The sequence below is a fragment of the Pleuronectes platessa genome, chromosome 1, assembly GCF_947347685.1.
Source record: "Pleuronectes platessa chromosome 1, fPlePla1.1, whole genome shotgun sequence".
NCBI lineage: Eukaryota > Metazoa > Chordata > Actinopteri > Pleuronectiformes > Pleuronectidae > Pleuronectes > Pleuronectes platessa.
In genome coordinates this window covers 2,406,774-2,423,693 of record NC_070626.1, presented here as the reverse complement: position 1 = coordinate 2,423,693, position 16,920 = coordinate 2,406,774, and the positions used below count along the sequence as shown (strand labels likewise).

The window sequence follows — 16,920 nt, the reverse complement described above, 5'->3', positions numbered from 1 at the left end:
AGTCAATAGCTAATGAAGAATATGTGCTGAGCCTGCTGTGATAACTAACTTTGTTTTGGTTTGTCTCTCTCCTTCCTCTATAGATGCACTTTGTTTTCCATTATTGATAAATGCAGTGTTGGCTTGGACAGAGGTGTGTACACATCTCCACACATTAAGATACAAATACACAAATGTACATTACATGTGTCTTGAAGTTATACCCCTTGAAATACATGGGGCAGTTAATTAGTATGTAAATAAAAACGTTGGGGTATCACAACAGACAGAGGCAAAAGTAATGTATTCAAACGCATGTTGTTGTCAGACCCTCCTCATCTGGTGAACATCTGCATAGTTACAAAGTCACAAACACAGGTATTATTCTAAACACAAAACATTAGTCTTCATGTCATGAGTCAAAGTGAGTTAGGAAATAGGCTGGATCAAGTGAATTTCTAAACCATGACTGAACCTCAAGCCAATAAAAAGTCTGCTGTAATATCATGGAACATGAGACACCAACACCACATTATTTGAGCCCAAAGTTTTGCTAATTTGATTTGAAATAAATATGTCTGTTTAGATGATAATAAATTACTTTATTCTCTCATATGTCCTATGGCTTAACTACCTGGCATCTGGACATACGGTCTTTACAATAGGGCCTTGAAGGCAGCATCACTGCTGCATCACAAGTAAATATAAGCAATTTGTTAACTTTGATGACTTTCATTATGTAAAGTCTAAATTTAAATGTTTAAATGAGGAAAGTCCTGGAACTCGCTATCTGATATACATTTTTTGCTAACTTTCATAAACTCCTTATAGGGACAACAAAGAATTTCAGCATAAAAGATTTGATATTTCACAAAGTTGTCATTATGCAAGGGGGGGCAAGCTTGCAAAAGTTTGAGAACCCCTGACTTAGATGTTTAGTGTTGACTTATTAAATGTTAGAGTGGTACTTGATTACAGACAAAAATAACTAAATATTGGGGTAGAAAATTATAATTATAATAAAATTATATTAATGTGCACTAAAAGCAGATAATCAATATTCAAACTTTTGTAGGATCAAAAGCATGATTGGGACAACCTATTTGTATAGATTCCCAGTCATCCAGGTCATGGTTTGTTCAGAAGTTGTATCGGTGAACATCCGCAAATGGACTGTTCAGTGTTTCTTGAACATCCAAAAGGCTTTTCAGTCCAGCACTGAGAGGTCTTTTGGATGAGAGATGAAACATCCTTAAAAAACACAAGAAAGACCTTTACTTGTGCAACTTCTGAAGATTAGGACAATCCTCATTCAAATTCAACAAGGCCAGTATGTGTGTGGAATATGCTCCTAGTCAGTCTATTTTATTTGACAACATTGGCGTCCTGTTTAGGATGTACTGTGGCTTTCACCCAATGTCAGCTGGGATTGGCTCCAGCTCCCCATGTGACCCCTCAAAGGATAAGCGTTGAAGATAAGGGATTAATTGATGTTTAAAGCATGAGGAAAAGTATTACCATGATTGATAATATGGGACAGCATGATTTAGGTAATCTGGGACAATCATTTCAGTTCTCTAAATGGGGAAAACTGCACGTAGGGACTTCCTGCAGTGAATAAACAGACTAAAGAGATGTAGCAAATGATCTGCAGTTGACAGACAGGAGTTCATGGTAAATAGAGTCTGTCCCTGTCTGTTTAAACTGATTGTCTGGTCAGCTAAGTAGCAGAAAATCAGTTAGCTCTCTAGGAAAAGGATGATCCAAAACGCACAGAAGAGTTGGTCTTTTGATCTGTGGAGAGAACGATGGGCTGATCAATGATGATTAGTCTCTCACCTGCAAGGAGTGGACCCAATATGGTGAATTACCAAATGAATAATCTGTTACTGTTGCTTGCTGTTGATTGCATTTTAATAGATAAGAATGTTTCTTTATTTAAATAGGCTTCTTTATGAAAAATAATTTGAAATTAACATGTTCAAATGAATTAATTACATTTCTATGAATAAAATATCTTGTTCATTTTCTTTTTAGTATTATGATAATACAATTTTCATGGTAATATTGAGCTTTGCGTGATATTCTGGGACAGAATTTTATTTTTTGGCACAAGGAACACTCAAAGCTGTGTCATTTCTCAGAAGTATGCAATCTCCATTTTTCTCCTGGTGAAGTTAGAAAACGTATATAAAGGGTATAACATGTTGATACAATGTTTGAAACAGATATCAGAAATAATTCACAGAAGTCAAAATTGCACTCCCCCCCCCCCCCCCAGACTTAACTGAAAACAGTTGTTTTCAGTTAAGTCTGCTTTAGTTGTAAGATCTATTGAATCTGTTTGTTTGAAAATAAAGGATAATAATTTCAGTAGGAATGCCATTTAATGTTAATTCCGGCATAATATAATTAACTTTAACTTTAATTTACTTCTGTAAATAAAAAAATAGCATCTGCTAATGGAGTTTATTGGCTATTATCTATGTTTGATTATATATTTAATTATATATCACGTTACACTCACTCTCGTCCTCTCCTGTAGTAATTTCATCAGGGCGGTCCTTGCTCAACCAGCCAATTATCGCAGAGCTGTGAGTTGGTAGCTGAACCTGATTGGTTGAAAGCAGTAGACTGTTGCCGTACAGATAGACTATTGGTCAGACGGCTTGCCCTAACGCTTGAGACCCGCCTGTTTTCTCCCTTCGGTGAGGACGTCGTCTCCATCCAGAGCAGAAGGGGAACCAGCAGAAAACAAGAAGCCTGGTGGACTGTTGAGAGGAGGAAAAGAGGGGAATCCCGAGCTGCTTCCCCGGGATTAAAACTCATGTTCCAGCGGGAGATCACAGCAGTCATTGCCGCTACTTCACTTACGGTACGTCGTCCGCTACATGTGTTCTAGTGGCTGATAGTTTGACTGAGCCCTCTGCTCCTAGACTCACTGGTGTCAGATGACACGTAAAGCACCATGGTCCCCTCTTTCCATACATGCAACATTCATATATATATATTTGAGTCATAGTTCACAAATACTAGACCTTTATTGTAGCGATAACTGTCATAGTGCTTTTGTGGTGCTGGAAGGAAGGAGCCTTTTCTTGATTTTTGAAGACACTGTGAAGTTTACACATTGGGGCTCCTGTCTTTATTGAATGATTTAAGTCATTCTTAAAGATTTAAATGGACCTGCAATGTAAGGAACATGATCAGGGAGTTCCAGGGAGTGGCCTGTAGTAGTTGTTAAAGTGGGGGAGCCCAGTGGATCCTGAAAGGGCACAGTTAGCTTGTAACAGCTGCCTTATTTTGAAGAAGAGACTATCAGAAAAATCCATTGCCTGAAGGTTGTTGTAGATCAATCATTAGCTAGTTGCATAAACACTCATGGCTAAGAGTGTAAGAATGTTGACATCAATGAATGAGGGACTTCCCCGGAGCTGATGGAATTAATTACACTAATAATCCATAACACAGAAGTTATAAACTGTGGAATGTGAAATGTTACCTGACCACAGGCTCCCAGCTCCTTTACAAAAACAGAGCAAACCACCTTCAATGATTGGAAATATGCTGAGATGCCATCTTTTCAGTTGTGGTGGTCCTGGATCAGCTGTCTGTGAAGGGGGTAGGACAGGGTTTGCCCTGAATGTTGTGCCTGTCATGCACATTCAAGATCAGTCTCTGAAAAAGCAAAGCTGCAATTCCACCATAATAACTTTTCCCAGGAGCTAGGGACCTTTGCAGGAACCCTGCATTTCCATTCTGGGGTGTTAATCAAGTTCCCAGTAAAAAAAAAATGTCATCCCAAAAGTCCATGCCTGGGAGACAGTATTTCATAAAACAACAGGCACGTTTGAGATGGGGCTTGTAGCACTGAAGAAGTATTATTGGTCAAGTACTCAAGTGTTTTATTTTAGCTCCTCAATATCCATGATTTTCTCTCCACAATTTAGAGAGCAGACTTAAGACATTTTATGTTAAAGGTACTAACATAGGACTTCATCATCTACTTACATTTGGCATTGAGTGGTTTGTTGATGGTAAAAAGTATTCTTCCCATTTAAATGGAGAAAATGAATGAACCGGTTCACTTACTGCAAGCTGCTTTCAGGAGGGGAGGTTGTTGTGAATGTGTCCGAGCGAAGAATCTCCTGCTGCGTTCTTCATATGTGAAAGGCAGCATCTGTAGGAAGTCCAGACACAAGCAATCCTGCGAGCCACTTTGCTTTCACTTGTTCTCTTCTTATGTTGTTTAATACTGTCTCAACTTCCTGCAATTGGTACAAAATTCCAAACTATCCAAAACAGTGTTTTCACACTGTATATGATCCAAATGATGGTTTGTTTGATCTCAACAAAGACCACCTCTTTTGACCATGGTCAAAGGCAAATTAGGTGAGAAAGTCCCCTAAAAGTTCGAGGCAATCTTGGACTTTTGATCAATGTGGTGAAATATTTTAAGTAAATGTATCCTGGTGAGTTAAGATTAAGATGAATCCTGCTCTTTTTTTGGTGTCAACGAAACTGCTAGATTTAATTAAACTGCAAGTTCCTTCCCATTGACGGGCCACCAATTTCTGACTTTCAAAAAGTCCTTACATCATCTCCAAACCACAAAGGAATTAAAGAATTGGAAAAGATGCATCAAGAAGCACAACAGAAACAGAATGTAACTTTAGACTTGTTTTAAACCTGAATATTAGATGTTAAAATGTGAGATGGATCATGAGGCTGTGGGGGTTTTCCTCACAGTATATCCTGCTGCAGTGTCCTGAGGTTTCACGCAGCAGACAGCACCATCTGTTCTGCTTCCTGTAGCTACCTGCTGTGTTCATGTGACTACGAGGACAGTCTGCACTACTCTGTCTTCGATTTCATCCTCCATCGTTACCTCTCTCACGATTGTCCTCCACTTCATTCAGTTCCATCTCCCTTATTTATATGTCTCTCTTTTAAGCACACATACACTAACGCACGCGCACGCGAGTCAGACTGTTGTGTGAGTTATGGTTGTCATGGAAACAGTTTCGGAAGGCAAAAGACACGTGCTCACTCTTCAGACACCATGTCTGATCTATATCTCTCTCTTTGTGTATACTATTATAGACTGTTTAACGTGGGCTCAACAATAATTCTTTTTAAGAACTATAATACTATTTCCTTCTTCTGTCAAAAAATGTTGTGATGAAGAAGAAAAAGTTTTACCTGTTCTCTGATGTGTTTTGTTCTTGGAATTAAAATACCATTATACTATTAGGAATTACATTGTGGCTTTTGCACATAGATACATACATTTTAATAAGGCAGCAACGTATAACAATTTTCACTGTGCTGACTTAAATATCTCAACAGCTATTGGATTGATTTCCAAGAATATTTGTTCAGATTTTCATTGATGGAAGAAGACTTGTGCTAGAAAAGGTAGTTGGAATCGTCAAAAAGCTGTCATACCTGCTGCAAAATGTACTTTAGGCAGCATAGTAAATAGCTGATACTGAAGTAGATTGTGATTACAAAGCAGTAATATTCGGTTGTAGCACGTCAAAGTGGATCTACTTTAATATTTAAATAAAGTTGGGTAGTTCAGGCCCCTGGTTCACAAACTAAGGGCCATTCCAAAAGGTCATGTGATAAATCTGAGGTGATACCAAATCTGTTAAATTCAGGGGCTGTCCTGTTTGATGTACTGTGGTCTATCTCTGCTAGGAGATCTGCTCTGTACCTATATTATTCATACAACTCAAGACTCCATATGCTGGGCACCTGCGCTACCAGCTGTCTCTCTTCCGACCATACCTTGAAAACAATTTTGAAACTAACAATTTAGTGGCACTTAAACAGTACTCATAGCACTTTGTAGTTTTGCCATTTTTTTGGAAGAAATTGTACTTTCTTGATTCTTGTTGTTCTGGGTTTTTACCCTCATGGTTGAATGCACTTATTGTAAGTCGCTTTGGATAAAAGCATCAGCTAAATGAAATGTAATGTAAATGTGATAATGCTTATTTTTCTTAAAATAGCTTTATGTGTGGGACAGAATGTCATTACTGACTGAGAGATGTTTCCACCATGAAAACTACACAGTTCTGGGTATGAGCACTGCTAGACATCGTGTCTGGTCTTTGTGTGGCCTTTGTATATCCACCAGACCTTTTGCTTGTCTGTCTTCCTGTGTGGAATATCAACATCCTCTTATGCTTCACCCCACCCAGTGAAACCAAAGTAGCCAAATCTCTCTACTACCTCTGTCTGCTGCAACAACCTCTCTTTCTCATTACTAATCTCTGTCCTCTCAAACTGCGTCTTTTATGTCTGTGGAAGACAGTCTGTGCATTTCTCTTACTGTGAAGCAGATTAGCCTCCTCAGGACTGAAGCACCATGGTAAGAATGCAGTCTTATTTGTTCTGGTGTGGTTTGTATGTAGCTGAGAGCTTGTATGCAATGTTGATGGTGTACCCTCAGTCACTGTGCCTGGTTAAACACATTCCAATCCTCTCAAATTGTTTAGATTACTTTCTTCATCTCTTTTCTCTCAAGCTCTCCTCCAACCCTCCAATTTCTCAATCTGTCTCTCATTGGTTGCTCTGCGCCCTCTCTGCCTATCTCTGTCTGTTTTTCTCCAGCTCAGTGACTGTCAGGCTCTTGACAGTCTTGGGAATCAAGTTTTTTTCAGCATAGTTTCTGTAACTGACTGTTACTTGCAGTCCATCCTGGCCTACACTAATTCACTCTGTCAGCTTCACCATTAACTCTAAAAGATGCATCCAGTACATGACATCACTTCTAGTTTTATTTGGGGTAAACGTTATTACATTTACTCTTGTTGCTCTAATTGAACAACTCCCCTGAGGTCCATCATCATCTAAAAACATTAATATAAGGATATTATTCTAACAAAGTAAATGGTTTTGTATTTATATAGCGCTTTTCTAGTCTTGATGACCACTCAAAGCTCTTTACAGTACAGTTTTACATTCACCCATTCACACACATATTCATACAGTTTATCTATTAGCAGCACTTTCTTGTTCTATGAGGGGCAATTCGGGGTTCAGCATCTTGCCCAAGGACACTTCAGCATGCAGATGGGGAAGACTTGGGATCGAACTACCGACCTTCAGGAGGGAGAACGACCGCTCTACCCCTCAGCCACATTCAGGGTTCAAGTCATTTACTTACACAAACCTTCAGTTCTGAGCCAGACTTATTGTTTTAGTTATTATAATTCGTTGTGCTATTTCCCAAGGTGGTTTATTAAGAAATGTCTCTCTTCAGCTTTCTGGCTGTGCTAGTAGGCTGTATTTATTTGTCTTGTGCTGTGAGTAGATACACAATACCCAGCGGTTGGAGGGAACATTGGCCCTGTGAGCTAATGATCGACAATAGATGAAATAAAGCAATGACATACCTATGAGTCTTGGGTCGATTTCATTTCAACAGAGTCTTAAAGATGCTGGTACATGTGGGTTTAGGCATCAGGTGTAGCCCTTATATCAATCTGTCTATTTGATTATTAAAACTATCACTCTTTAAGATAGATAATGATATTCTAACTTGGTCTTGTAAGTAATGTTGGGTTACAACCATATGTAGGTTAATGGTAAGTCAGGCATGACAACGCTTGTGGTTAACATTAGTGGCATTATGTTACAATAATCTTTTCCTATAACATTTGCTCTTCTGTTATATAATTTGTACGCTTCTAAACTTTCTCTTACCAAAGTACTTTAAAAACTGTGCTACTTTAAACTTGGGGTGTCAATCTCATTTTAGTTCACAGGCCACACAGCTCAGTTCGATACAAGTAAAACCACTGCATAATAACCTGTAGATAACAACACATCCAAATATTTCTCTATTTTGTGTAAAGTATAAGTAAATTCTCAAAACACAGGACAAGATGGTGAAAAACACTCGGACGTTTGAAGTTCTTCCGCACTAGTTAAGTCCCCAACCGCCAGCAGATAACGCTATCACCAGCGTATGTTAGGGACATATTCTCAGTTGTGTACTTAAGGGTCACTGGCTGTTTTTAATCACAAGATACCCCCTGCTAAGGCAGGCCCATCACAGGTTGATCAGACCTGGGTGTGTTTCTAACATTTTGACCTGGGTCTTCCCTCTTGACCCAGAGCCATTGGCCATTAGATGAATAATGGCGCACCACCAGAGATCCAGTCCACTCCGATCCATCCAGCATGCCAAAGTGCTGCTGTAAACTTATGGACCCCAGTGACATAAGCACCACGAAAGGACTTGGTCAGTGTCACAGTGATGTCTCTCGATTAAATTTGACCAATACGAATTTTGACTGATTAATACTATCAACTAAATAAAGATAACTTCTGAACATGTGTTTCCTCCTTCGGGTCTCCCAGTGAACATACTCTCATCAGAATAACCCTACAACATGTGTTTCCATTTCTGAGTGGAAGTTTGTGTGTGTCTGTCTATGTTTACCTGTGTTTGTTTAGTACTTGATAATTATGGCTGGAAGCAGAGTTCTAGTTAGGGCAAGCAGAGGAATGTCTTTAGTCTGCTCCTGCCACTGAGACTTAACTATGTGCTTTATAAATACTAGATTGTGTGGATGTGTTTAATGACGTATATTTTTTGGTATGAGTGGGCACACAGCTGTCTTGTTTGGGTGGAACCACCAGATGATGTCAGTAGTTGCCTCTGGTGGCCTCAAGGTGATCTGTCTTCCAGATGTGGTGAATGGAAGCAGCAGATGGCTGTGGTGGGTGGAGTCAGTGGAATGCTCTGATTCCTCTCACTGACAGTTGTGGGTCATGGTCATCCTGTTTTAGGCCTTGTTTTGGTCTTAACTGAAAGGGACAGATTTTTATATCCAAAGGGCTTTTGTTAATGTTGAGTTTTATTTCTTTGTTTTTTGATATTTCGTGTTGTTAGTATTTAGTGTTTCACAAAATCACAGTCACAGTTTGAGCCGAAATAAAAGGTGAATTCAAATTTTTCTTTGAACTATCCCTTTAAATGTATTATGACAGTACTATGTTGAACTATTTACACAGTAAAATGGGCTTGGGTCTACACTTTATTATGCAAGTTTGGCACAACGTCGGGATGGCAGAAGATGGAATAGCGTTATATCATCATATGAGGTGGCAACCTGCACTCTAATGCAGGCAACCAGCACTAGTGGATCACGTCCCAAAACCACATCGGTGTCACTCTATCGTTTATCGCTGCCATGCCATACATATACGACAAGTCTAGAAAGAGATGGGAAACCTCCAGAACAGCTACTGTAGCCAATGTTTTGTCAACAACATAAAGCAAAGAGGGGCCCAGTGATTTTCTCCAAATTAAAAAACTATTTAGTTGTATCTGATCCCATCTGAACTCTCCTTATCCAGGTACGTAGTGGTATTTGCATGCCCCCAGCATGGTAGCAGGCAGATTTGGTGGGCTTTAGCGCGGAATTATCTCTATAACCAAGATTACCTACCTATATGGAGTATGCGGTTTACACTGCAACAGAATGAACAGATAGGGTTAAGCTTTATTGCTGTCTGTGGAGGTTATTGCTGTTGACCAGCAGTTTTCTCACTCGAGGTAGCTCAGCTCTGGCCATGTCTCTCTTCATGTGTCTCTCCTCTGAGCTCTGCTGCTGCCTTTTGAATCCAGGGAAAGTGAATTGGCCTACTAATCAGCTTAGCCAATCAACACTCCCTGGTGCACCTGGAGGTGCTCTCTGAGCCACCTCTACATACCCCTATCACCGAACTACGGCCAGGTCAGGCGACTTTGAGACCGGAGACCGGACCAGGCGGCGTGGAGACCGGACCAGGCGGTGTTGAGACCGGACCAGTCGGCGTGGAGATCGGACCAGGCGGTGAGGAGACCGGACCAGGCGGTGTTGAGACCGGACCAGGCGGCGTGGAGATCAGACCAGGCGGTGAGGAGACCGGACCAGGCGGCGTGGAGACCGGACCAGGCGGTGTTGAGACCGGACCAGGCGGTGTTGAGACCGGACCAGGCGGTGTTGAGACCGGACCAGGCGGCGTGGAGATCGGACCAGGCGGTGAGGAGACCGGACCAGGCATGCTATTTAAAATCCCATCCAGGGCAATCATTATGCTGTTTTTTTATTCCATTTCAACAAGTGAAGTGAGTGGTAAAGAACTATCCTTGCGGTCCATGGTGGCAGTTTTTCCCCCCTGTTTTGAAGATCTTAAACTGAACCCATGTGCTCCCATGTGTCTGTGTGTTGCAGTATAAGCCTGTTTGGCTGATTTGCTTGCATTAATAATTGGTTGATCCTCATTAGAGCAAGTTAGTGTCCAGCTGCCCACTGAGCTTTGCATCACACAGACTGTGAAAGATTAAAAAGAAAGATTACAACCATGCTAATTCCTGGTCATCTCAGGACATTCAGACAATTCAACAAATGTTATACTGAGGAATTATATTGGTGTTGCTGTGGCAGTTTGACTGTCAGTCTTATTCCCAGACATTAAATGTTGTGCTTCATAATTTTTTTTTAATTGTTAATCTACAACATCCCCGTCCACATTGGTGCTGTTCATAACTCGCATTAGTTTCAAGGCAAAAAGTTGAAAAAAGCCTTTTAAAGTGCATTTTCTTTCAGAGATCCAGCTGGCACAGAATGCTGAGGTCTTTGGGATTGTAATGAGTCATGAGCTTAAAAGCATCGTCAAATTTGAAAGCTATATCACTTTTAAGCCAATTTACTAAAAATATACTTAACCTAATGAATGAGTATTTTGGAAACCATGCTGAGCTGAACATTTTTTAAGGGGAAGTTGTAATGCTTTTCTTTCAATTTTTACTGTTTACAATCTCAAATGTCCTCATTAAATACAGTATAGTGGTAAATATATGTTAAACTAATCCTTTATGAGACAAAAGCTCTGTCTTCTGTTCATTTAAGGTCAGATAATTTTTCTACTCTACCACTGATGTCAAGTCATCACAGGCTTGTGTGCAGCCAATCAGAAGAAAGTAAATGGTTTTGTGTTTATATAGCGCTTTTCTAGTCTTGATGACCACTCAAAGTGCTTTACAGTACAGTTTTACATTCACACACACATTTATACAGTGCATCTACTCGCAGCACTTTGTTATTCTATGGGGGGCCATTCGGGGTTCAGCATCTTGCCCAAGGACACTTCGTCATTCAGATGGGTCAGACTGGGAATCGAACTGCCGACCTTCAGGTTGGAGGACGACCACTCTACCCCCCAGCCACAGCCGCTCTGGACTTATCATAGATGTTTCTGTGCTATGAAAACCAACAGACTGACACAGTGAACATCATTAAGGTTGATATAAGAGCTGTGAGACTCATTCAAGTCAGGAGTTGCAATCTGTAAATTAAACACCAAGCTAAGAGATGGTAAAACAGTCTGAAGCTGAGCGGAGCTTTACATCCGGTCACTGGTAATGTCATGCTAACACAAATATAAAGTGAGTATTGTTTGATGAAAATCACAGACTTGCTAGTAATCATTTTGAGGTGTGTAGGCAATGACTATGGAGGATGGGAAGTTGTATTATGAGGATGTAAGCTCCTCTATCTTTCATTTCTTTCTATACACTGCTTCACTTTCCGTTTCTCTCTTCGAATTTCATCATCTCCTTCACCTCAGAGACTTCTGTATAGAAAAAGAAGATGCTCTACATCTTCCACCTCTTTACCTAATAGTCTGCATTATGCAAATCTCTCTCTGCTCTCCTCGGAGTAAGAGAAGCTGTGAAGCTACTGTGCCCTGCAGAAATGAACCATTTTTAGTTGGCCTTCTCAACAGCTGAGGCAAATCTTAGTCCTAGTGTTCATCAAAAACCATTATCAAAGGCTTGGTGAACAGCTAGAGTCAAATGTTTCGTCTAACCTCTATCAATTATTGGTACTGTTCTTTAATGTAAACTTTGGATAATAAAAACTTCCTCTGTCAAATCAGGGTTTTTCCTGGCCTAAAATAAGGCGTGCGGGGGTCACAGCGCTTATGGCAGACACCCAGGGAGCCATGCACAGCTCCACTATGTTAGCTTACATGTTTGACAATAAATGTGTGTTTTACATTTTTTTTGTAATTTTTTGCTCCTCTCTGTGTCTATATCATTCGTGCTACGTGGTGCCAACCAAATCGAGTCAAACCGAATGCTTCCCCCCACTCCTCCGGCTCTCCATACTTGTCTAAGTTAACAAATTCAGCTGTTTTTACACACTGAGTTTACATATGTGTCCGATCACACTGTTTGTGTGTGTTTAAGTGTGTTTGCGTGTCAGAAAGTGAGAAGTAAGCAGCCGAGTCAGTGTGTGTATGTGTGTGTGCCGTTACCTTTCCCAAAAACTATCGGGATGAACCGGGACTATCATAGAAAAGCTATATGCAATTATTTTATAGCAATCAACTGCTTATAGTGATGAATTTAGCCTGGGACAAACATCACTATAATCGGTTTCCACTGTTGTAGAGTTCTGTCAGGAGTGTTATGTTAAACTCTTTGTTTAAAGTTAAAAAAAGTTCCAATAACAAACAGTAATGAATATTGACAGTTACAGGGACTGCTACATATTGATGTGGTCGTAAAGTCTCAAATTGAGTATTTATGTGCCATAAGAGATTTTAAAGTATCAAGAAATGATTTGTATTTCACAATACAGCCTAAAAACATTGCAATATTATTTTTGGAATGCTATATTAATTAACCTTAAACCTCAGGATCAGATGTTATCTGCTCCATCTGTTCCTTAAGCCTCATAAACCAAAATGCAGCAAGAGTAGTAAAAGTGGCTTTATGTCCTGGAACTTCACTCACTCACATATATTAAAAAAATTTCAACTTTATCCTTGAAGTCACACACTCTGTCCTTTAATGCAGTAGATTCGCTTTGTTGCATTACTAAGTTGAACCTGTGTGAAACTGTTAGCTAGTTGCACGGTCTGTGTGTTCAGTGCATGTTTGATTTGAGCTTGTGCACATAGGGCGTATGCTGTGTGGAGCCACGGGAGAGAGTGTGTATTACAGGGGTAGAGGCAGAGAGAGATGGGGGAAGAGTCATCGTTCAGGAATGTACTGTATGAATTGTTATGTGGCGCCGCCTGCTTCAATAACACCTTGGCCCACCATGTTCATATACATGGTATATCAAGTTCAAAGTTCAGTTCATCATCTCATAAGACTAAAATGATCAATCCTTTCCCATTATCGACACCATGGATTGAAACTGTTCTGATCAGTTGTTCATCAGTTCATCTGCAGTCATTAAATGGTTCAAACTTTGCCTTTGATTGAGCCTATGGCTGCAAAGAGCAACATCTCTCATAAGATTCCTAAAAAATTACTTGACTTGCTTACTAACAGACTTTACTCTTTCTTATGGTAGTAGGTATGGAATGGGTCAATAGCAGCCCGTGATTGATGGCTGTAATAAAACTTTTGTCAGGGACTCCATACTCTCCATTGTGTTGCTGCTTTGTGTGGTTTCCATTGCTTGGCTGCCCTGCTGCCAGGGGTAATAATGAGCAGGAAGGAGAGCAATCAAAAAATAAAAGAAGACGGTCGCCATCTTTGAGCTACGCTATTTTGTTTGTTTGCTTTTTCAAAGGGAAAATCCTGTTGGTACATACACTCCTGATCAAAATCTTAAGACCAGTTAAAAAATTGCATGAATTTGCATTTTGCACTGTTGGATCTTAGGAAGGTTCTAAGTAGAGCTTCAAAATGCAAAAAGAAGAAATGGGAACAAGAGACCAAAAGTTGTGAGCAGGTAATTTATTGAAAACAACAATTTAACTCAAATAGGCTGTTCATCAGCTGATCAAAAGTTTAAGACCACAGCCTTTAAAAGCCAAAATCTGTGCAAAAATTTGGATTTCATGTCATTTCCTGTCAAGTAATCACACTGTGAAGATCTCTTGATGGCAAAGGCAAAAAAGCTCACCGTCTTTGAACGTGGTAGGATTGTTGAACTGCATAAACAAGGCCTCTTACAACATGCCATCGCTGCTGAGGTTGGACGCAGTAAGACAGTCATTTTGCATTTCGTAAAAGATCCTCAGGGTTATGGAACAAAAAAATCAAGTGGTAGACCCAAAAAACAGCAGCTGGCTATGTGGAGATGTTGCAGCGGGCATCCCTCATGACTGAGGGCCCTCGTCTGTGTGGTAACGACTGGGTTTTTCAGCAGGACAACGCTCCAATTCACAATGCCCGTCTGACCAAGACTTTTTTCCAGGAGAATAACCTCACTCTTTTGGGCCATCCTGCATGTTCCCCTGATCTTAATCAAATTGAGAACATTTGGGGATGGATGGCAAGGGAAGTTTACAAAAATGGAATTCAGTTCCAGACAGTGGATGCCCTTCGTGAAGCCATCTTCACCACTTGGCGCAACATTCGCACTAGCCTTTTGGAAACACTTGCATCAAGCATGCCAAAACGAATTTTTGAAGTGATCAACAATAATAGTGGAGCTACTCATTACTGAGTCAGTTTTTGACACTTTAATTTCTATTTTATTTTTTTAGCTGTGGTCTTAAACTTTTGAACAGCCTACTTCAGTTAAATTGTTGTTTTCAATAAATTGCCTGCTCACAACTTTTGGGCTCTTGTTCCCATTTCTTCTTTTTGCATTTTGAAGCTCTACTTAGAACCTTCCTAAGATTCAACAGTGCAAAATGCAAATTCATGCAATTTTTAAGATTTTGATCAGGTGTATATGAATTTCCGATTAGAAAGCAAACATTTAGTCGTGTGAGCTTCTATACTGTGTTTAGGCTCACGGTTTCAAGCTGCCTACAGCTGAAAAGCTGTGTGTGATTATTATTCCGGCCGTACTTCTGCGTTGTATGTGGACTGTCAATTGAGTTACATTTACACTTGTGTTGAATGTGGTCACAATCAGATCATCATCTGTCCTCAATGCTGGTTTGGTGCTTTATACCTGCATTTTAATGTAGGAGGAAATGTACCTGTTGCTAACCACAATCAAGACCCGGGCTCAGCCATCCATTTCTCCCTGGCTGCATGTGGCCCCTTTGTAGTGGCTGCCGGACTTTGTAAAAAATATGTAGCCTTTAGCTTACTTTGAATGAGAAATAAAAATAAACTATATCACTCACAAACCCAAAGAAGAAACCTCTCAGGGGTCAACATAAGTTAATAGTGCATGGACAGAGTGGTTTGCTTTCATCGCCACCTTATCTGGGTTTACCGGATTGCTCTACTGCTGGGAAAAGTTGACAATCAACAAAAAATGTCATCTTGAAAGACATTTGAAGAACATCCCACTCCATTTGTTAACAGTGTTGTTTAAAAAATAACCTTTTATTCTACTTATAGAGATGATAAACCTTGCATCACAACAGTTGAGGCCTTTGGACATTTAGGAGTAGTCCTTTGTGCGTTAAGTATGGTATGTTTTTTTTCACCACATTGTTGTAGCTAAAAAATCTCAGATATTTTGATTTGATATTGTAATTAAGGAAATTATGCCTGAATAGTCATCTCCCTGAATAGACTGTGTACAAGCCTGGACATATTGAGTTACTCCTGTGGAAACTTTTTTATTCTGGGGGGGGAAATCCAGCTCTGCTTTGATGTTTGGAAATCTCCCACTGGCTCTATTTCAAGAACTCTAAGTGAGAAAAGGAAGAGGTTTGAAGTAGAAGTTTGGAGCTAAAACTGATATGATTAGGCTTACATTAGAACTGGAGGCTTGTACTGTCAGCCTTTTTTTTAATAATGGGAGGGCTTCCAGAAGATTTGTCTCATCAAAAGAAATATCAGTTAAATAATACTGTTTGTGAAAATGTCAATTCATCTCTGTCCTCTCTAATCTACTATGATGTACTTGTGAGTTGATTGAATGAGTTAGGACTTACTGACCAGACCACATCTATATGAGTCACCTATTTCAGTCATTTTGTGAACTGCCTGGAACCCATGTCACTCAGATAATTGTACGTTTCATACAGTGTTTCTAACTGAATTAGTTTCTGTTTGTAATAGGAGACAGACATTGTTTTATTAGGGATCTAAGCCTGTAGTTGGCAGGGTGCCAAGCATGCAAAGCAGTGTGGTCAATTGGAAACACTTGCATACCAAGTCCAGTTCATGAATGTCTTTCTTGAGGGCCATCTCACATATGCTATGCATATTTCTTCAGTGTAGAACAACTATCACCTTAGGGACTAATTGATGTACTTCAAAGGATGTTATGTTAAATGTGAATTTTTTAGTGTCACTTTTCTTCAGATATGGCACAAATGTTCAATTGAACACAAACATGGCCTGGTTAGATTTTGGAGGTCGAATGTAATAGTCAAACTTGTCTGTCCTTCTCATGAACATTATCTCTCAGGAATGCCTCTCAGGGAATTTCTTCACATTTGGCAGAAACATTCACTTGGATATGGATTTAGATGGATCTCCTCACAAAATAAAACGTAAATGGATTGCCAAGATACGTTCAATTTATCCTGTGGGGAACATGAAGTAGTAGTAAATTATTATTGTTAAAGGGCACATATTATGAAAATTCCACTTTTGTAGTGCTTCTACACATTAATTTGGGTATCTGGCATGTCTACCGCCCCAAACCTCTGGAAAAAAACAACTCCAGCGATTTGTTGTGGTTCCTCTATGTCAGAAACGATACGCTAGAGTGCGTCGAATGGGATTACGAACGATGTGCACTACATTTTCCAACCATGCCCATGTAGGGAGTCTCGCTACATGGCCTTGGACCACCCCCCACCATCATCTCACCGGCTCCGGGGAGCCGTCTTCCTCGGAGCTAGCATTAGCTCGAGCTAACGCTAGCTCCGAGGGGACAGCCGTCTCCTAACTCCTGGGACTCCGGGGAGCCGTCTCCTAGCTCCAGGGAACCATCTCCTAGCTCCGTGGGCTCCGGGGAGCCGTCTCCTAGCTCCGGGAGCGAGCTCAAA

At 40.2% G+C, this 16,920-nt stretch overlaps 1 protein-coding gene across 2 annotated transcripts in view; it reads left to right on the top strand.

Moving 5' to 3' along the window:
* The first annotated feature begins 2,678 nt into the window (after positions 1–2,678).
* Positions 2,679–16,920, top strand: part of ccdc102a (coiled-coil domain containing 102A) — a 62,687-nt gene continuing 48,445 nt past the window's right edge. The window contains exon 1 of one of the 2 annotated variants that reach the window (XM_053422231.1): positions 2,679–2,854. The gene's annotated coding sequence lies outside the window, so the exon portion shown is untranslated. Of the gene's footprint in view, positions 2,855–5,294; positions 6,359–16,920 lie in introns of those variants that run through there. The other variant, XM_053422239.1, reaches the window with a different exon arrangement.